The sequence below is a fragment of the Pinus tabuliformis genome, chromosome 9 (assembly GCF_031772625.1).
Source record: "Pinus tabuliformis cultivar Carrire ecotype Pingquan chromosome 9, CPIR1, whole genome shotgun sequence".
Classification (NCBI taxonomy): domain Eukaryota; kingdom Viridiplantae; phylum Streptophyta; class Pinopsida; order Pinales; family Pinaceae; genus Pinus; species Pinus tabuliformis.
This window is the reverse complement of record NC_142307.1, coordinates 813446113-813469322: the sequence shown is the minus strand read 5'-3', so window position 1 is coordinate 813469322 and position 23210 is coordinate 813446113. Positions and strand designations below refer to the sequence as shown.

General features: G+C 36.6%; 1 pseudogene; it reads left to right on the top strand.

Annotated features, from left to right (window-relative positions):
- The first annotated feature begins 14903 nt into the window (after positions 1–14903).
- Positions 14904–23210, top strand: part of LOC149151284 (annexin Gh1 pseudogene) — a 43186-nt pseudogene continuing 34879 nt past the window's right edge.

Sequence of the window (23210 nt, the reverse complement as noted above, 5' to 3'; positions counted from 1 at the left end):
ATTGAAGTGGAATCTATGTACTATGAATGACCATTTTTGTCTCAGCCTTTACCACTTATGCTTCTTCCCTAGATGCTAGAACATGCATATGCATTTTGTCTCACATCTTCTCAGTAGAACATTGTAGTTACATCAACTCTTTCACACAATTCCTCCCTGAAGCTACTGGCTCATCAATATTTCTGGTAGACACAATATGTTTCTCTAGACATCTATATCAAATCAACTCTTTCACACAATGCCTCCCTGAAGCTACTGGCTTATCAATATTTTTGGTAGACACAATATGTTTCTCTAGACATCTATATGAAATCAATGAAGATACTTTTTCCAATTCTTAACCTAAAAACATCACTAGCTCATACCCCAAGGAAATGTTGGCTAGCCCACTGAAGGCAAGGATTGCTGCCAGGTAGCCCCTTTTTATATTTACAATGTTTTGCATTTCTTACTATTATAGGGTTTTCTTGCGTATGAATTTTATCTATACATGTGTTGTACATTTGAATCATTTTTATTTATATTCATTTTGATCCCTATACATTACATAGCCATTTCTAGCATTTATGTTGACATTGCGATCTGCTACGCTATGTATCTTAATTTGACTAAATTAAATTATTATGATATACATGTGCTTGAAGTCCATTAGTTCAAGCTCATTCTTATGCCCCATATTTCCGATGTCCGAGTTATTTATTTCATTTATCAAAAGTATAGATTTCATTTTCATGGTTGATTTGAAATATCACCTTAAGGGACACATTGATATGCCATTTTTTAAAATATTTCATGAACCTATAATGACTAATAGTGCTAGGATATTATAGCATTTTCAATGTTTGATACGAATCTAATTTGTTTAATGTGTATGTTTAGAGTAATAGTCTAAGGATATTGTAAAATTTTTAGTGTTTGATATGGATCTAATTTATTTAATAGGTATTTTTTTTAACCAATTTTTAGAAAGATTCATATTGATCCACCACAATAGTTTCACACAAGAAGTATTTTCTATATTATTGTTTACTATTGTAGTGGAATATGTAAAACCTTCTCATTGAATATATTAGTTTACACTTTAGTAATGTAGTGATATTTTAGGTACTAGTGTTTATTATTGTGGAGAATAGACCTTTAAAACATAGTTCTAGCAATATTATGGTCTAACATGTTTATTTCTAATTGTGATATCAATTTATCTTGTTTCAAGTGCTCGTATGTGTGGGTATTTGTATCATATTAGTAGAAAGATTCATCTACTTTTATGAAAGGTGTCTTATGGTCCACACATTTCCTCTACTATTATAGAGTAGTATATTATTACAAAGGTGCCCCAATAAGAAGTTAAATAGGAATATTAAACTCCTAGCTAGGAAGCCTAATCCTTTTAGGTTGAATAATTTTCTATTAACAATGAGTAAATTATTATACAAAATCGCCCAATTTAGAACATCACATTTGTGAAGAATACAAAATTAGTAACTTCTAATGTTTTTGGGTGAAATTTGTAGTATACAATTGTTGATAGGTCTATTTAAGGAATAAAACATTCCCAAACTACATCTCAATTGTAATTCTTTTTAATTAAACTAAATATTAGTTTTTGGTCCATTTGTGATATTGTACAATGAACATAAAGCCTTGCAACTTTTTATTCTTTTATGATCTATTCTATATAAATTGTAATGAACAATGTACACTCAAGGAGAAAACTCGACCTACGGTAGGAGAAATATTACATATTTTATGCTTTCTTTGCTAGTGAAGGGTTGTTAGAGTAGTTCATTGAAATATGATTTTTATTTTTTGCATGTGAGTGAGCTTGGTAGAAAGGGCATTTTCATGGTATCAAAAGAAATAGTAATATAAATCATTTAATACTTTGGAGGACATGGTTAAGAAAATCCAAGAAATATATCTTTATGCAAATGAGCAACATTTAGAACTTACATTTTTAAAATAAATAAAAAAAAAAGGAAAGGAAAGGAGGAAGTATACTCCATTATTTTGCTAAATCCAATGACTAAATTAGGCATCATGAATATGGAATCTCAAAAGTTAAAATGATAAATTACTCTATGACATGACTCGTCCAAACCATCATATCACTTTTGAGAGTTATAATTTTAGAATGTTATAATAACATAGTATAGGAAATTCTAGAAATGAAAAGAGAGTTATTTATACATAAGAAAAACAAGAATAAATAGTATAGCATAAATATAAATAGAAGATACATTGAGAGATTATCTAAATTTCAATTCTATGAAAGGATGATATGCTGCAATTAAGCTCGTCTTTTGTTATGAAACCGGCTCACAAAAAGATAGAAAAGATAGTTGAACGCCTTAGAATTCAACCTCTTCGAGGGGGAAACCTCCTTTACATTACACAAATGAACAATTCTTGGATGACTCAAATGACAAAACCTCCTTTCTATATATAGGAGTCTAAGGAGTCACAATATAACCCAGCTGACCTAACAATAATAATATAAAGCCACAAAAATAACAATAGAGGAATTCTATGGGGCACAGTAATAAAAATATGGGGACAATAAGGGCACAACAATATTAACAAGGGATACAACTACAATAGTAATGGGGTAATCAATAGTATTTTAGGGACCTAACATGCCCCTCTCCTTCAAAACAATGTTGTCCTCAACTCTTGAGTAGTTTTGGATGCTTCTGTATAAAATTATCATCCTCCCATGTGGAATCCTTAGTGGATAAGTTCTTCCACTTGGTGAGATACTCCAAAATTGATCGATTTCATAGCTGTTGAGTTCTTGTTTCTTTGACTATTTCTGGTTCCAATATAATTTTTCCTTCCTCATCAAGTTTTGGCAATATTGTTTGAATTGGGAGCTTGTCACCTATAACCTTCTTTAAACATGAAACATGGAAAACTGGGTGCACTCGAGAAGTTGCAAGAAGCTCCAATTTGTATGCCATTGTACCAATCTTTTGCAACACCTTGTATGGACCATAATACTTTGGTGATAATTTATTATCCTTCTTAGATTGCTTGAGGGACATTCATTTATATGGTTGTAGCCATAGGAATACCCAATCACCTACATCAAAACTTCTTTCATTGCGATGTTGATCTGCTTGTTGTTTCATTCTATTCTATGCCAGCACGAGGTTATCCTTTAAGAGTTGGAGGACTTGTTGTTGATGTTTGATGTGATGTTCCACCGCTTGAACCTTAAATTTTCTCTTAAATATGATGTGATGGAGCTGATATCCATAAAGTGCCATAACTGGGGTCATTTTTGTTGTTGTATGGAAGGAAGTGTTATACCACCATTCAGCCAGAGGCAACCATTTGACCCATTGTGTCTGTTTATCAGATACAAAGAAACGAAGATATCCTTCCAAACATTTGTTTACTATCTTAGTTTGCCCATCATATTGAGGATGATAAGATGAACTATGATCTAACTAAGTACCAAGAGAAGAAAATAATTCTATCCAAAAATTTCCAGTGAAAATGGGATCTCTGTCACTTACAATAATCTTTGGATTTCCATGTAGCTTTTGAATTGTTTCCATAAATGCAGTAGAAACTGTACTGGCTTAAAATGGATGTGATAATGCACAAAAGTGTGCATACTTGGTAATTCTATCAACTACCACCATGATGACACTCTTTCCCTCAGACTTGGGTAAACCTGTGATTAAATCCATTGAAAACTCCTCCCAACGTTGGCTTGGAATGCATAAAGGTTGTAATAGACCTCGGGTCTTAATTGTTTCCACTTTATTTTGTTCGCAAACCAAACATTCTGCCACAAACTTTTGAATCTTCGATTTAAGGCCATCCCAAAAAAATTCCTTCTTAACCTTGTGGTAAGTTTTTAAAAATCTTGAGTGCCCTCCTAAGGGAGAAGTGTGCAATTCCATAAGAATCTTTTGTTTGAGTTGGGAATTCCTATAGAGTTATAAGCGATCTTTGTACCATAACGAATCATTTTGTTAGCTAAATGTATCAGATGTATTGGACTCTTGTTGTAACTTTCTAATAAGTGCCCACACTTCTTCATCATTCTTCCATTCCTCCCTTGCTTCATTTATCAAATCTGGTTGGATAATAGAAATGGCACACAACAATGCTTCCACATCCTCGTCCTTTCTTGAGAGTGCATCTGCCACCACATTTTGCTTCCCCTTTTTGTAGATGATTTCAAAGTCGTAACCCAACATCTTTGTGACCCACTTTAGTTGCTCTTCAGAGGAAAATATTTGTTCTAAAAAGTATTTAAGGCTATCATGATCTGTTTTTACCTTGAAGTGTCTTCCCATTTGGCAGGGTCGCCATTTTTTAAGTGCATGTAGTATTTCCAACATTTCTTTCTCATAAATAGCTTTGTGTAAAAACTTTCCCTTGATTGGACGACTTTCAAAAGCAATGGGTCTTTCATCTTGCATTCAAACAACACCAATTCCATTTTGTGAAGCATCACATTCCACAATAAAGTTTTTTTTGAAGTCTAGTGTAGCTAAGACCGGTGGTTGGCACATTGCCTCATTAAGATGTTCAAAGGCCTTTGTTGCTTTTGGATTCCATGAAAATGCATCTCTCTTCAATAATGTTGTTAGAGGTGCTACTATTCTCCCATAATTCTTAACAAACTTGCGTTAATACCCAGTCAACCAAAGAGATCCTTGCAGATGCTTTATGGATGTGGGGATTTTCCATTCCTTAATGGCTTTAATTTTGCTAGGGTCTACCTTAACTCCTTCATGAAATACAATATGACCCAGATATTCCACCTCTTGCACTCAAAAGAAACATTTGGATATTTTTGAATATAATTGTTTCTCCTCCAATAGTTGTAGCACCCTGTCAACATGTTCAACATGATCATTCCAAGACTTGTTGTAGATTAGTATATCATCAAAAAATACTAACACAAATTTTCTAAGGAAGGGTTTGAAAATGGAATTCATGAAACATTGAAATGTAGAAGGTGCATTGGTAAGGCCAAAAGGCATGACCAAAATTTCATAATGACCCTCATGGGTTCTAAATGCTATTTTTGGAATGTCTTCAGTCTTCATTCTGATTTTGTGATATCCTGAACGAAGATCCAACTTGGTGAAGTAAATTGATCCATGCAATTCATCTAGTAATTCATCAATGACAGGAATGAGAAACTTATCTTTAATAGTGAGCTTGTTGAGCTCCCTATAATATGGACACATGCACCATGATCCATCCTTCTTGTGCAACAATACTACTGGAAAAGAGAAAGAACTTTGACTAGGTTGAATTATACTAGCCTCTAGCATTTTTACAACCATATGTTCAATTTCTCCCTTTTGGGCATAGAGATATCCATACGGCCTGATGTTTGGAGGAACACTTCCTAGAATCAAATGAATAGCATGATCATGATCACGAATAGGTGGCATACCTTTGGGAGTCTCAAATACCTTAGAATGATTGTCCAAGAATTTTTGGAGATCTGGAGAAATAGATGATTCTGATGTGGAAACATCTAGCAAACATAATTGTGCAATTACACCTCTTTGTTGCTTTTTTAGAAGCTTTGTCATACCGTTAGAGCTGATTATCTTTCTTAGTTTCCCTGCAATACCCCTTAATTCAACTTCCTTTCCTTCCATAGGAAATTTCACGAAAAGTTCTTGAAAATTAAAAGCTATTGTACCCAAGGATTGTAGCCACTGGACTCTGAGTACGACATCAACACCTCCCATTGGAGTGGAAAGCATTTGGCTAGTCAATACATATTCTCTCATGGATAGCCTGATATTATGGCACTTTCCAGAGAAATTTATTGTTCCTCCATTTGCAATCATCACTTGACACTTTGGTGCTGGATATAGGAAGCAATTCAATTCTTTTGCTATCTTACAATCAATAAAATTGTGGGTACTTCCTGAATCAATCAACACTATTACATTTTTGTTCTTGATTTGTCCTTCTATCTTGATGGTTTGAGGAGTGGTAATTCCAGCCAATGCATTACAAGATATGGTTGGATTAATTTCTTCTTTATCTAGGCTTTGTTCCTTGAGTATATCCTCTTCTTTTGACCTTTCTTGCTCCTTTTCTTCTTCCTTTTCACAATCTATGTAGAATAATTTCTTCTCAACACACTTATGACCTTTCGTGTATTTGTTGTCACAACTATAACAAATCCCTTTTGCTCTTTTTTCTTCCAATTTTTGTGGTGTCAACCTTATAGGTTGTGGAAGACTAGGGGAAACAACACTTCCATCTTTATAGTTGTGAGTGGTATGCTTCCTGCTTGCCATAATTTTGCTTTCCATTTTTCTTGTTAACCTGAATGCCTTCTCTAATGAATCAATTCCCAAAGGTGAACATCATGTCGCATATTATCCTTTAAAGTCCCTATGGACACATCAATCCTGTGCTCCTCTGGAATATTTTTTACCCTTATGTTCAATTTTTGGAACTCCTCAATGTGCTCCATTATTGAACCCTTTTGTTTGAGACTTATCAATTGGCTAAAAAAGGTGTTGCTTTTTGTATCCTCATAATGTCTTGTTAATTCTTCCATAAAAATTGCCCAAGTGATAATTTTTTTACGAGAGCAAAGCCATTGATACCATACAAACTGATTTGATTCCAAATATAAAGTTGCAATACGTACCTTTTGTGTGTTTTACACATTATTGAGATCGAAAAATTGCTCCATCTGTAATGTCCATGTTGCGGGATCCTTGCCATCAAACTTCCTCATATCGATTTTTGGAATATGGTGGATCTTCGATCCAACATTAGAGTCTATGAAATCATGATTAACATTTCTTTTGTTCTCATCATGAGTTTCCTTTACTACCCTTTCACCATTAGTAAGAATTTCTTGTAGAAACTTTGTTAAATCTGTCTTCAAATGTGTCTTCAAATCTTCCATGTCTATCTTCAAATCTATCTTCAAATCGTCCATCTTAGCTTCCATGTCATTCATCTTAGCTTCTACGCCTTTCTTTAAACAATCCATCTTAGCTTCTACACCTTTCTTTAAACCATCCATCTTAGCTTCTACATCTTTCTTTAAACCATCCATCTTAGATTCTGTTCCTTTTTGTGCAAGTGACACTTGTTGCAATTGGTCTCGTAATTTTGATATATCATGTTGCATTTCTTCCTCTTCTTCATGAGTCATGCTAGAGCTTTCAGGTTGCTTACTAGGTGTTTGCATTTTCTTTCCTCTAGGCATCAATTATTGATAATAATGCTTTACTATGCCCTTTGAATTCCTTCAAACTAATTTTTCAAACCAAGCTTATGCAAAAATTAAAAGAAACTACACACCTTTTTTCACTTTGTAGGAGCTTGATATTGAATCTGATGTATCTTTGCAATTTGAGATCATCCAATTCTGAAATTATGACCTGCGGTAGCCCTCTACGTCCTCTTTCCAATGCCACTAGTTGATCCAAATTGGGTTCTCCAGGGAAGAGTTATGCCAAATCTCCCACAGTTACCTGATTATAGACTAGTTCAGTAGAGTGAACTTGTACGACATGCCACGAGTCACTGTTTCGACCTTTGGCTCTGAAAAATATATACAAGAAACTACACTCTATCCTCTTTCTATAACTTCTTACGAAATTTCAATCCGATGCTCAGAGAGAAAGTTATGACAATTTTCCCCAGGTCACCTGATTGAAATGTAATTCAGGAGTCTGCAAAAATATCAACTTCCTTAAATCATATCTCCGCAAATATAATGCGAAAAGCTCTGAAATTTGGACTTGCGGTTCAGTAAAATTTCATCTCAAATGGGTTTTTTTTTAGCTTCTGAAACATCAAAGAAAAAAAGTTATACGGAAAATGCCATGATGACCTATTTGGAGCAGCAAAACCCTAGAATCCAATGCTCTGATACCAAATGTTATGAAACCAGCTCACAAAAAGATAGAAAAGATAGTTGAACGCCTTAGAATTCAGCCTCTTTGAGGGGGAAACCTCCTTTACATTACACAAATGAACAATTCTTGGATGATTCAAATGACAAAAACCTCCTTTCTATATATAGGAGTCTAAGGAGTCACAATATAACCCAGCCGACCTAACAATAGTAATATAAAGCCACAAAAATAACAATAGAGGAATTCTATGGGGCATAGTAATAACAATATGGGGACAATAGGGGCACAACAATATTAACAAGGGATACAACTACAATAGGAATGTGGTAATCAATAGTATTTTAGGGATGTAATGTCTTTCTAATCCCTCTTCCTTTAATGACGATGTGATTAGATCAACATTAGAATTAGAAATTGATTATGTTATATATCAGTATTTCGGATTAACCACATCATTGAGGTTGAGATTATTTTATGGAATTTCCCTTACATGCCCTTGTCTTATTTGGAAATTTCATTTAATTGTGCCCTATGAAATCAAATATAAAACCCTTAGACACTTTTGCTACACATATAACCTCATGTTCATAGACATGCTCCATTTTCCCCTTTCTTACACTTTGATCGAAATCCCTTCATTAATTAAAATGATATGGTTCAAGTAATGGGAAGATAAATAAAGAGGGGCTTTGAGGCTCATTTTCTAATCTATAATTGGAACAACATTTTTTCCCTATAAACCTCTCATATAGGGACTTGTTAACGATGCTGGATACCACAAACATATAGGGGGTCTCCCAGATGTGAAGTCCCAATTAGACCTTACACCATTTGGAGTAGGAGCCCTATCTGGAGTATTGACCTGACCACCATAACTAAAGTTTCACCTTGTTTTTAATGAATGACACAAAAGATTGTGTACATAACCCTTGAAAAATCAAGTAAGTTGACATTATGTAGCACCAATAGCAATGTATAAAATGAGACCTTCACAAGAGGGATACAAGAGTGAGTCTCTTGAAGGAAGTAATAGTACTAACCTAAGAGAGGAACATGAGGGAAAGGAAATATTAGTTAGCTATCTATACAAATAGTTCACACAGACACAATGATCATTAAAACACATACAACACACAAGCTAATGAAGTAGTTCAATTTCCTTAGTACTTGTGAATAAAACACATACAACAAAGATATAAAGAATAGTCTTGTTACATTTAGGATACATGCATGGAAATGTGTTGGTTGATTGAGCTTCAAATATTATGTGACTAATCCAAGTACACAGTTACAATGGTGAGGCACTAGCTCCAGTAGTGGAATATTAACTCACTTCTTTCTTCTCCAAATAGTATTTTTCCTCTCTGATGTCAAGTTATAGAAACCAAGACTAGCTCTCCAAAGCCTAAGCATCCAAAAGGCATTTGCTTCCAGAGTTATGAGGTTACTTTCATAACAAGAGAAATGAACTTTCATCTCCTCTTGAATCTTGAATTACCCTCATGAATCTTGCACTTCTAATGTGTCCTTTGAACTTATAAACAACTTTCGAACTTCTAAATGACTTTTTCACTTCTCTAAATGACCTTTGGACTTCTCCTAAAGACTTTTTTGTCCATATATGATTAAGTGAGTTTTAATATTCCACTTATGACTCTTGGACTTCCAAACATTACATTTGGTCATTTTCCTTACAAATACATCATTACATTCCACATGATGATGTGCAAGACACATGGACACATATGACATAGTGATGAAAATTCTACAAGTCACAAGTTAGAAAATAATCTCATGGACTTCAGGATGAGGTGGTAATGCCAAGTTGTTCTCCTTATTGTTATGTATTCAATCTTGATGGAATATATGATCAGTTCCTAATCTTCATGGAATATCTTATTTGCTTTCCATTTCCCCCCTCTGTAACGTATTGAGTTAGTATTGGAATCCTTTGAGTAATCTTGGAATGTCTTCTTTATGCCTTGGTCCAGGATCTGATTCATGTTTTCATAGTTGTTGGGTAGCAGAGGTCCGCGTAATGATTTTGGGGTAGAAAGCCCAAAAAGTAGGATTAAATTATTGTAAAAACTCCGAGGTATGCGGAGTGCGAATTATAATAGGTTGAGTCAAAGGGTAGTCCGCTCGAAAACGATGTAAAGAAATATAAATAGAGTTGGCCCGTGAAGGGATCAAAGGACAAGAAAAGGTATAAATATAGCGCGGCTCTATGAGGGAAAGGAAGTTCCATTGGAAAAAGATGAAATGTAATGGGTTTTTGACGAGGATAGTCTGAAAGCATTTATAAGTCTGAGTCGAGGGTTTGGGTAGTAGGTAGAGGCTCTACACATGTGTGTGCAGAGGCCTGGAAAGTCTTCAGCTATGTGCGCGGGCCCCTGCAGCTAAGTGCACAGGATGGATCTAAATGTATTGAAGATAAGTGGAAATAAAGATAAGTTTCTTCTGAAATTTTGTGTTGCTTCTAAGTTGTCTCAAATCTAACTTTCATAATAGCTGTTTAATTTAATCTAATTATTGTATGAATGAATGTAAATCTGGGTTCATTTTAATGCGTGAATCCATTGTGTTGGTTAAAAGTTTGCTTAAAGATCATGTTGATTTGTAACTGCATCCTCCAATAGACTAGCGCATTAATAAGAAAGATACAATCAATCTGGATCTGTGCAAATACCGATTAGCGTGGAGCTATAAACCAGTGTGCAAATCCTCCATACCACACCAAGACATCCCTAGGTGAGGAAACCTAGTTCCAACACCCTCCCCTACTACCTCGGGTGAGACCTCAGTCCACGCTCCACAGGCTGGTGTCGAAAGGGTCGGAAGCTGTAAGATTTGTTTGGCTAAATAGCTCTTCCGAACCTGGGTCAGGCCCAAATAAGCCAACAAATGGTTCCATTGCTGGGATAGGGATCTGCATAAGGGCTGTCTGGTGTGGAACACGGGTACTCTGTAGAAAAGAACACTAAAAAATCAGAAGGATTAGGGATGGTAGTAGAGCAAGGGTAACTATGGAGAACACCATTCAGTTACCAGTGTTCAAAGGACTAGGAGCAAAGATCCGGAACAATTTTGGTTTGTTCTAACCTTAGTATGGAATGCGGAGCAAGTCACAGATGATAATATCAAGAAAGCCATCTTAGTCAGCGCGCGATAGGACCAAATGCTAACATGGTACATGAACTATTCAAGCATCAACCCAATGACGGGGATAGAAAACATCCATACTAAACTAAAAAAGGAGTTTAGTCGGGCAAAGTCAGAAGCGCAGTCGGTTGTAGGATTCAAAGAAATCACAGTGATGTCTGGTGAGACCCTGTGGGATTTGGATCAGAGGTTGAAAAGCACCATTCGCGAGGCCAACATGACCCTGATGGATGCACAACACCACACTTGCTTCGTTGCATCATTAAAGCCATATTTGAAGTCAGCTTTGTCACAAAAAAAGATCTCAACCTAAGCGAAAGCACTGAAGGCAGCAATGAGGCTGCACGAAACCCCAGTACAAGACCCAGGGTTGGGAGTTCAACAAATATAAGCGCAAGTCCAAATTTTTTGTTTGGGAATACAGAAGTTAAAACAAGAATAGACACCACGTTCAGAAGTTTGGGAGGAGGTATGGTGTATAAAGTGCAATAGCCATGGACACGATAAAGATTACTGTCCGGTCTCGGTGAATTTTGTGGTCATGAGGGGACCGACACCATTGCGACCCGAGGCACAGGTAGGGCCGAGGGCGATCACCTCGCTCTGGTGCAAAATCTGTCAGGTAGGAGGAAAGCACAACACTGATAACTGTCATCTATTGCCAAAACATAACTAGACCCCCCAGCAGCTCTTTTGTAACTTTTGTAGATTGGTGGGTCATGAAGAAAGAGATTGTCGTAGCTATCGAATGTTGATGGGTTAGGCACCTACCTACAGAATGCAGACTAAGGTGCGAGGTCAGGATCCAGCCATGGCGATGGTGCGCGGTGGGTTCCCGGGACGGGGTCGAGGACAGGGCAAAATGGGATTAGGAAGGGGTTGCAGGCAGCTAATCTGCTACAACTCTGGAGGACAAGGGCATTACACGGGGGATTGTACCAATCGAACCCGAATATGATGTCCTTATTGTGAACAATTCGATCATGAGTTGCTAGATTGCCCCATGCTAATAGCATAGATTCGCGACAAGAAGGCAACGCCTCCTACAACGAACGTGCAGATGATGAGGTCCGAACCACGTGATGACAAACCCACAGTAAACATGGTAATGCGAAGTGGTGCAACCACAAGGGCGATCAATGGGGAGAACAATATGGAAGCTAGGGAAAGCTTCACAGGCGTCTCTACCCAAGGTAACAGGGATCGACCTGAGCTAGCTAGGGATCCCTCGATGTTCACTACCTTTTTAGAGACATGCATAAAACGGCTTCGCGACAGCAGGGCAGTTCAAGGGTTACAGGAAGTGATTAATAGATGCGCAGGATGGGGTGAACCTCCCGTAGTCTAGAAGTTAGGAAGACGCGCATCGCGGATGGGTCGGGAGATGTGCTTAACAACATAGATTGGTGACTACGAGATAGATTAGGTCATTCTGGACCTAGGCTCGGATGCGAACGTATTGCCTAAATAGACTTGGGAGTGCATGGGTAAGCCTACAGTACAATGGTATCCTATCCAATTGCGAATGGCCAATCAATAGAAGATCTTGCCCACGGGAAGGCTGCAAGGAATTACGACCGATATTGTTGGCACAAGTACCCGGACAGATTTTGAAGTTATTGAAATCATGGATGAAAGTAGCCTGTACGCTACATTGCTAGGGATAAACTGGGCCACTGACATGAATGAGGTTATTGACCTCAAACAGAGGAAGATGATATTTGAGAGGAAGTCACTCTGTGTAGTTGTTCTGATAGATCCAACAAACTGACCACACAACATAGAACCTATGTGCAATGAAGAAAAGGACGATGCATTGGATTGTATCTACAAATTTATTGCAAATAGGCCGAAGGAGGAGTGGAGACTCTCGCAGGGCTACACTGGGTCATGCACCAGCAATTCAGATGAAGAGGACAAGCGATGGTGAAATAGGGTGAAATGGGGTAACCACAGTACACTGTAATATGATGACGAAATCGCTGTATTGCATTAAAGCTCAAAACAATGAGTTGTCAATGTATGATGGGCTGACAGTAGTTGACAAATTCCTGGTTAAATTCGAAAGTGCAGTACCAGAGTACAAATGGTTCGATGCACTGAAATGGACATTGCATGGGACACCAGCGCGATGGTGGGACACCCGTGAAGGGACCTTTGAAAATTGGCAAAGTTGCAGGCGCACGATGCATATAATATTTGGGAAGCCAGAGCTATGAATAACGGAGAAATACGATGGACGAGATGATCTGTGCCTGCACCTGATCAAATGGACCAAATCTTATGGTGCGAAGCCTCAACCAGAATGGGTGCACTTATTTTATCATACCCTGGATGTCATTCCAAGGAACTCGTATATGGAAACAGAGCTCCGACATGGCACTGGAGAGTGGGATATCATGCACGAAGGGTTTCTATCGACATTTCTCTTTGAAGACCAATGGATGGATACTATGGACGACACATTACGGCTAGTAAAAACTGCCATATTTAGAACACCGCCAGAACCCGAAGAAGATGTGCCGTCAGACTGGTCGCAACAATTGAGCTAGGCCTTAACATGCTAAAATGTACAAGTAAAAGATGATGATGAGGAGGAGGAATGATTTCTGGTTGGATTCCATCAACAGGTACAGAAACAATGCGAGAAAGCATGGCATGATCGCCATATCAAGGTGCGCACCTTCAAGAAAAATGATCTAGTATTACTTTATGACAGTAAGTTCGAAAAATTCCTAGGTAACCTCCACATGCACTGGTTGGGACCCTATGTCATCAAAGAAGTTACCGATGGGGGCGTGGTTCAGTTGGTTAAACTCAATGGAGACCCCTCCCGGGGAAGAGTGAATGGCAGTCGCCTAAAGCTCTACACGGGCAGGCCAACTGCCTGACTGGCTAAATAGAATATAGTCTCACCACTCCACTGAGTTGAAAGAGAGTGGGGGATGATAAAGCAGCCAGGGGGATAGATGTGCAAGTAATATGGTGCATGTACATTTGACCAAACACAAGAATCAGGGTTTCATGAAAAGGATCACGTGGATGTGTTGATAAAAGGAATGATGACCATTGATATCACTATTCATGACAAGATGTCTGCATTATGGCAAAAGGGACCGGGTGGTAGGCAGTTAAGAGAAACAGTGTGAGCCAGATATGAAATGAGCTTCCACAGATTTTACACGAGCAGTTTACATGAGTTGGAACAGGCGGTAAGTAGTAAATTTGAAAATCGCATGGCTTATAAATCACCGAGGGGAATTGACTGGGCGACCTACACTTCGGAAACACATATGAAGCTATTCATTACCTCTGGACAAAGCATGCACCTGAAGGTAGTGATTTGGCTGATGGAGAAGTAGGACTCCCTAAGGGGTATGGTGTTTACCGCTGCGGGTGTCCCACAGGCTACAACATCACTAGTAGGGGATGTATCGAAAAAGAGGGAACACGAAGCAGAATTGGTCAGCATGCCATCGCCTCGCCCAGGGGCAGGCTGGCAAACTATGAAAGAACAACGAATGGATGGACAGACCATGACCACAGGTAGATATGCAGTTAATAAGTCGTCTCTAATATCCATCGACAATTGGGATCTTGTAGACAGCAGCTAGGGTCATGCAAAATTGCAACACAAGCTACAGCAGATGGTGCGAAGGGAAGATACGAAGGTCGGAAATGGCTATGGTAGTACTAGGGCGTCCCGTATATTGCTCCCCCGCTCACATTAAAATTTCTATGTGGGGGTGTTATGTGTTAACCAAGAAAAGTAGAATGAGCATCATTGGTTGCGAGACATGGTAGAAACAATGAAGTAAGAGCTAGGTGAAGCATTACAGGAGACAATGACGGAGCAGCAGGACGATGAGTGTCACTCAAAGGGAGGCGAACCATGGAGCAAAGGTAGATCGCCTAACTGCACCAGTGAGTGACTTGGGACGAGTCACGATGATTATGTTGGGGGACTGTTGGGTAGCGGAGGTCTCGCATAACAGTTTTGGGTTAGAAAGCAGAAAAAGTAGGATTAAATTATTGTAAAAAATCTGAGGTATGTGGAGCGCAAATTATAATAGGCTGAGTCAGAGGGTAGGCCACCCAAAAATAATGTAAATAAATATAAATAGAGTCAGCCCGCGCAGGGATCGCGGGCCAAGGAAAGGTATAAATAGAGTGCGGCTCTATGAGGGAAAGGCAGTTTTGTTGGAAAAAGATGAAATGTAATGGGTTTTTGACCAAGATAGTCTGAAAGCGCCTGTAAGTTTGAGTCAAGGGTTGGGGTAGTAGGTAGAGGCTCTATAGCTGTGTGAACAGAGGCCTGGAAAGTCTGTAGCTGTGTGCACGGACCCCTGCAGCTGAGTGCGCAGGACGAATATGAATGTATTGAAGATAAGTGGAAATAAAGATAAGTTTCTTCTGAAATTCTGTGTTCCTTCTCAGCTAGCGTGAATTTGACTTTCATAATATCTGTTTAATTTAATCTGATTTTTGTATGAATGAATGCAAATTTGCGTTCATTTTAATGTGCAAATCAGTTGTGTTGGTTAAATGTTTGCTTAAATATCCTGTTGATTTGTAAATGAATCCTCCAATAGACTAGCGCATTAATAAGAAAGATATAATCTATTTGGATCTATGCAAATACCGAGCAGCGCGGAGCTATAAACCAGTGCGCGAAACCTCCAAACCACACCAAGACATCCCTAGGGTGCAGAAACCTAGTTCCAGCACCCTCCCCTGCTACCTCTGGTGAGACCTCAATCCAATCTCTGCGGGATGGTGCCAAAAGTGTTAGTAGCTGCGCGATTTGTTTGGCTAAATAACTCTTTCAAACCTAGGTCAGGCCCAAATAAGCCAACAATAATGTTTCTCCTTTGTGCTTCTTCTTTGAAAATCCCTCTTTGTGATTTATCCTTGAAATTTTCTTTGAGCATTACCTTCTCATGCTATGAAGGTACCCCTACAAATGAAAATAATCGATCACAAAGAAAAATCAATCTCGAAACTATCTATTCTATCACTACCTAGCTCAGGGAATGAATTTCTTATGATAGGCTTGTGGAATGGTTGAAAGGTGGAAGCTTGATTAGGAGGGAAAACTCAAACTTAATAGTGGCTTAGGAAGGCTCCACTATTCATTTTTATTGCGCCATGTGCTATGAAGATAACCTCTCCTTGGTCCAACACAGTGGGGAAGCCGAAGGGACAAGGTGGTGAGCTTGTTGCTTAAGATTGTGCCATGCCTAAGAAATATAGAGTGGAGGAATTGAAAAACGCAGTTTGACTACTGAAAGGATAAGAAAGGACCTCCTTGGGCTTGGTTACTACACCTTGTACTGAAGAAGAGAGTCTTAGGAAAAATTTTAGTGCGAAGCATAAGGGGAAGAGGGAAGGATGAAGGCTTGAGGCTTAAGATTGCACTATGCATTGGTTGGAAGGAGGATCTTTTTAGGAAAGCATAGTTTGACTGGTCAAAGTATCATTGTCTCTTTAGACTATTCCATGCACTGAAGGAGAATTTTTAAGCATGAGGCTTGATTGCAAAGCACATTGAGAAGAGGGATAGGGACTCAATGATTCTTGATTGCGTGTGATGAGCTGGGAGCAAGAGGAAGCTCGAGGGTTAGTGTAGTGTGAATAAACAAGGGATCATTGTTTAGTTATAATTTGATTTTCCTTCTATGGTAGTGCATTTTGACTGAACAATGGGTTCTTAGCTATTTGGAAAGCACTTTTTATTGAGGGAGACCATAAGAAGTAATCCACCTTTCTTACGAGGGTTTTCCTTGCATTGTGAGGATTAGAGGGTCATTTTAATACATTGTTTTCCTCTCCAATAAGGCGGAAGGATTGCATGTTATTATCTAGTCATCGTCTACTTGTCATGTAAGGTAGTTGTGGTAAAACATTAGTGGAGTGATTAATTAAGAGAAAGAAGGGTTAGGTGACTATCGTTGGAAGGTTCTTAAAGTAAAGTAGGTTTTGAGGTGATATTGTGGAGGAATTAGTGCACCAATCTTGGTGCTTAAGTTGCATCATTTAGGCCCATGAAGAGGCTAATCACATCTCTTATTTAGAGGATTAATACTTTCACAACTTACACTGAGTTGGAGGACCAAGGAGGGCTCCCCAAATTGTTAAGTGTGGGACCAACAAAGTAAGAGAAAGAAATGAATCCTAAGAAAACTAAAACATGGATCACACACATAAATTTCATCAATACAAACTAAGGGGATAAAAAAGACTCATGAGCAATAGACACACCTTAAAATGATAGAAAAACAACGCCTATTTCTAAGTGTGACGGTTGAAAGGACACATTACAACACTTAGAACACAAGTTATGACAAAAGTGATGAATGTAACCAAAAGGTGTGCTGAGATGTAGGAATGCTTTTAGCACATATTCTAATTATATGTAGGACCATGTAATGTAGAAGGATGCACAAGAAATAACCTTGGTGATACGCAAATATGTGACATATGTAGGAGTGGAAACAACAAAAATGACACCTGCGATAAGAGGAAAACATGAAGACAACATGTGAAAAATGTGAATGACATTGAAAGAGACAATACCAGAGAAAATATAACATCAAACAAACACTCATTGAAGTCAAATAAAGCAAAAGTTATAGTCACAAAAATGAAAGTGACACTTGTGAAAGTAAGGGTCTTACAAAGAAACAGTTAAGAAAACTCACCGAACTAAAATTACAATTGCAATCAAAGTGAGGGAGACTATCAATGAAACTATGCACTGACTATTGACATAGGTTGAACCTCGCATAGTCACTGTCTAGATGGAATGTGTTATTCTTGTTCAAGATTTCATAAAGGAAGTGTGTTTATGAATTCATTACGGATTGACAGCTAAAACTTTGATAGCTAAAACTTTGAGAAGAATACTTGAACGCTTTACAAAACATCAATATACCATGAAGTAACCATAAAGCGACAAATCGTAAGATCCTGAGTATGCTCCACAATTTAAGTACAAGAAAAATGTTGGACGGTATTATTCACATCATCGATGGGACCATTATAGAATTTTTCTTAGGAAACTCAAGGAAGGAGAATTATGGAGGGCAATGGGAACAACCCATATAATGAAATTATATAAGAAAGGAAACAATTTGTAATTAGTATATACATCTATAGCCCATATATGTTTCACCCTATGCTTGTTTAGATTTACATCAACTTTTTTGGTGCATTAGTTCTTTTATAAATTTCATCTATCTACCTTATATTTTTAATATCCACTATTTCAATTAATATTTCTAAATATTAATCGCAATCGATGCATCATCGTAGGAAATTACTACCTAGGTCTCAAAAGTGAATGCAATCCCTAAGATTAGAGTGCACTTATCAATCATTTGAGAGAAAAAATGGTACTTTCTTTTTACTTTATTTGGTTCTCTTCATATCATTTTTTGCTTCATTAATATAAAGGCTATGTATTTTCCTTCCAGGACCCATATGTCCTAATCATTTTTTATTGCTATTAGGTTTTTTGGTTGAAGATCAAAATCATGTTATGATTTTCCAATTGGTATGATTGGTTCTTGATATTGTTAAATCACAAGAAATAGGATAAGTTCTACATTTTCTTAAATCATGGCACTCTCACAACTATTCATAGATATATTGAAGTTTTTTCATCAATTTGGAAACTAACTTGAAATGCAAGTGTGACAATCCTTTATATTATTATTGTGTGAGAAACAAGGCAAAAGGTACTATATTAAATGGGTATCTAATACTTTGTTTTCCATATATCGGATTTTCTTAAAACATTTTCTAATTCATACTAGGATAAAAACATTCCCTGGTTAATCTATTTTGAATTGTGATTTTAACTTACTTCAATTTATATGTGTACTTCATAATGTACCCCTTGATCGAATAATTATGTTCCTTCTTCTCCTTTAGTGTGTTTATGGGAATATCATAGAATACCTCAATAGGTTTAGGTTTCCCTTTATAGAGGTAATCCTTCATAGGATTTATATTTTACAAAGAAATTCAATTTGAAAATATTATTTTCTTATATATTAAAGCTGGTGATAATTTTTCTAAGTAACTTTCTATCATTATTTTTAATTTAAGTCCATAAAAATAGATGCAAAGTTATTCATTACAACCTACTTACAACAATATATATCACATAAAACTATGTGTGTGCTGGCTTCACATGGAAACTTGATGAGTTATATATGTAACATATAGATTTTATTGAAAGCTTTGTAATTATATTTCTCTTATTAAAGTTTGAAAATTGTATAAGGCTTGTTTTTACTTTTAAACCTTTAACTATAACACATTTATTTCTCGCATTAAAACTTTATAATTTCAATATAAATATTGAAATTACATCATAACATTTCAATGACTCAAAAGTGTTCATCACTATCTCAGAGAATGATTTATCTCACAAAAGCAAATATAAAAAACACCAATACATGAGAAATTGTTTTCAAAACTCAAGGATAAAGACACCAATGAACATAGTTTGAAAGTCTACTAATATGTCATCTCACCCTAGGATATTCTCAAGTAAGGTTGAAGGTCTAAAACTATTTATATATAAAAAGAAAAATAATATATTATAGACCAAATGTAATAGAGAGAGGCACAAAAAGAGCTCCCATAAAGTAGTAAGATTGTTAGATTTAAGAGCTAGTGCAAGAAAAGTATAATTAAAGGAAATAAATATAATCTTATAACACCATTAAAACCTTCTCTATAGTCTCATGAAAATATATGAAGAAATTTACTATCCAACCATTTGTTCCAAGACACTTGGCATTCTTGAAACCTTGCATAACATTCCAAACTTCTTCCTTTGACACCTTAATCATAATTGTCTCAATAATAGGATAATTCACAAGAATGAGAAACATCTTTTTCATATGGATAGTATCTATAATTTTGGTTCTACTTTATTCCCTAAACAAGGCTTATATATGTCCAACTCCTACCTTTCCAAGAGCCTGAAAACCAATATCTTTTGAACCAACTAGACAATTGATTTAAATATTGTATTTCTCATATCTTTTGTGTATTCATGGAGGAACACATCATTTATATCCCATTTGGCAAGCCACACTAACAATATCATCAAAAATTAAGGTATCTCATTATCATTGATCATTTTTCTCTTTTAATATCTTCTAAATAACTTACATTATTGCTATGTAACACATTAAGATAACTCTAGTTAGTCCTTGAATATATAAGCACTCCAACATCTATTCAATACATACAAGGACTTCATTGTCATTTTTTTCATCAAACCAAGTAATTGATGCTTCCTTCAATTCACTTTAAAAAAAATGTAAAATCGATTGCTACTCATTTAGGAATGGAAGCACGAAAATATGCCAAACCCTTGAGACTAGATAAAGGAAATTCTTGTCCTCCAACAAAGTTAGTTTGAATTAAAATGGGATTGGAAATTTCCTCCCGTCATTAGCTAGTTCAAAAAGAGTTAGAACATGACCTAAATAACCACTAGTAACTATAAGCACATCTCTTCCATGGCCTCAAAGGATATTCAAGCTAAGGAAGATGTTACTTATTTTACACAATCTACAAAGCTTGTTATGAACATGGAGTTACCAAAAACTTCATTTTTGAAAATTTGTTGAAATTAATTATGAAAACAAAATTTTAATTAGCTCATCAATCACTTTTTAGTGATGATAAGTTTATCTCAATCAAATTTCTGGATGAAAAGTTATGCATGTTTGAAGTCCATCTTATTAAGACGGGCCATGCCATCATATCACCCACGTGGACTCCATTAGGCTAGTGTGACCCTAACACATCATCTCATTAGGGCCCACGGTTGTTAATCCACATCATATTGGCATTTATAACATAGCATGTAAAGAATCACTAGCAAGAGCAAGTGGTCGATGGTCTCCCAGTGGCATGGTTCCCACCTGAAACCAGAGTTGGATTGGCCTAAATTCTACCATCCACTCATTATAACACTATAACATGTAAATACTAGTGGTGGATATGGTATGATAACATAGTTCCATGGTCTAGAATCTCAATCGGATCAATCCCCTTCCCACCAACATCCTCTATTCAAATTATTGTCAACAAAAAAGGGAGATCAACATTAAGCAATGGGAAGAAATGAGGTTCTGCATTGGAACCAAGGTCAGATCGACCAAATCTTCTCGATGTCGTTAATTGTAAAACTTGACAACATGAAAATATGTGGCATTGGGGAGTGGCCCGACAACCTAGTTACATGGGTTAGAACCTTAGCTATATTGGCCTAGTGTTGTTGATACCACCTATATTCAAGGAGTTAATGCTTTAAACAAAGGACTTGGTCAATGGTTAGTGGCCAAACCCCCATCTTGAATCACTTTATAATCATAGTAGACCCATGGCCCAACAACATTTAAAACCAACTCGAAGCAAAATATTGTAAATTACAGATGCTAGGGAGGTGGCCACTTTAACTAGCTCTTTAATAGTCTAGTATAGGTGTCCATGTCTAGCTCAAAACTATAAAATATAGTTCTATCCATTTATATATATCAGTTTCGCATTTTCCTAAAGGAGGCTCACTTGTGTACCACCATGAATGGAGTTTCGGTTGAAAATATTACACAAAGAAGGCCATTAAAAACTAGTAGCAAACTTAGAAGCCTTGAATCCTTTAGTACATCACACAGGGGTATGACCCATTCGAAATATTACCTTCTATATCATGATTCTATGAATATCTTACCATTAAATATTATTACAAAACATACTTATAGTATTAAAGCATGTGTGTAGAAACTCATAAATTAAAACAAGATTCCTAAGGTAAACATTTCCCAACACAATCCATGCATACAACACAAATAACTTAAATTAGCCGACATACCTAGAGTATGGAAGAAGCTCCATAGTGTTACTAGTCATTGAAATCATAAATACACACAATAGTTAGCAATTATTATAACAACAACCATCATGCAACCAAACATGAACATATAAGTTCATACAAAAGTCATTAACATAAGAGGGTCATCATAGAATGATATTAAAATATGCATAAATAGTACATATTACATAATTATATTGTTTTTCATCCATATTGATGCATTCAAAGTGGAAAAGGTGGCAGAATTAGCTCACAAGAGTTGTTTTTACAGCGGGACTCAGTATGGATAATTAGGGTCTTAAACCTTTTGAGAGAAATTTGAGGCATCAAATGGAGTTTTTCAAGGATATTGTTTTTCTTCTTTAGTGACAGTCTTTGTATTCATATTATAAACATAGATACATTTTCAACTATGCAAAAATCACCTCAATCAGAGTCTTTAGGCAAAAGTTATGGCACTTGGAAGTCGACCTTCCTATTTTGGCAATCATAATTTGAGAAGATGCCATGTCAGCTCTCATTAATCATGGAAAAGGGTTTATTAATGTGATAATCATTAAAAATACTATAAAATAGTTTTTATATTAACTCTACTTAAGAGTTGAGGTAGCCAAACCTAACCACTAGTAGGCTATCTAGTCGTGTTCTAAGTGAGCCACCTAGAGGAAAAGGGTTTCCATTATTTTTGAGTGCATATCTTCCATAGATGAACACAGTAGCTAAGATATATAAGGAGAGAGCCAAAATATAATATTTTTTCACTTTAGTAGCCTACAAGCCAAATGAAATGATTCTTTATACTCTTAGCCATTTTTTTTCCAAGGAAAGAATCGTAATTTTATTAATGAAAACAAAATTATGTGTTGTAGTTGCTCACAAGAAATTCATCATATAGTCAAAGGCTAATGATCAGAAGTTCATACAAAACAATCAATAGACGAGTGAGGAGGAAAAGTTAGACTTTCCTCCATTTCTTCTTTTCAACCTTCTACCATTCTCCTTGAGATGGCATGGATGAGAAAATAGCTAGCTTATTTTCTTCTATTTCCTCAGGTTTCCTTGTCTAGATCTAAATTATTGGAAGCATGCTAATGTTTGATTCCTCCGTTTTCCTTTTCTTTAGGTATCCTTATTATTCGATTCGTAGGACCCAGTAATTCTGATGGTACTTGAGATATTTCATCTTTTTCTTCTTTTTCTTGTATATTTTGTTCTTCCTCATTTGGGATGGGATCCTTCTTTGCTTCTTCCTCTTCCTCATATGATTCATT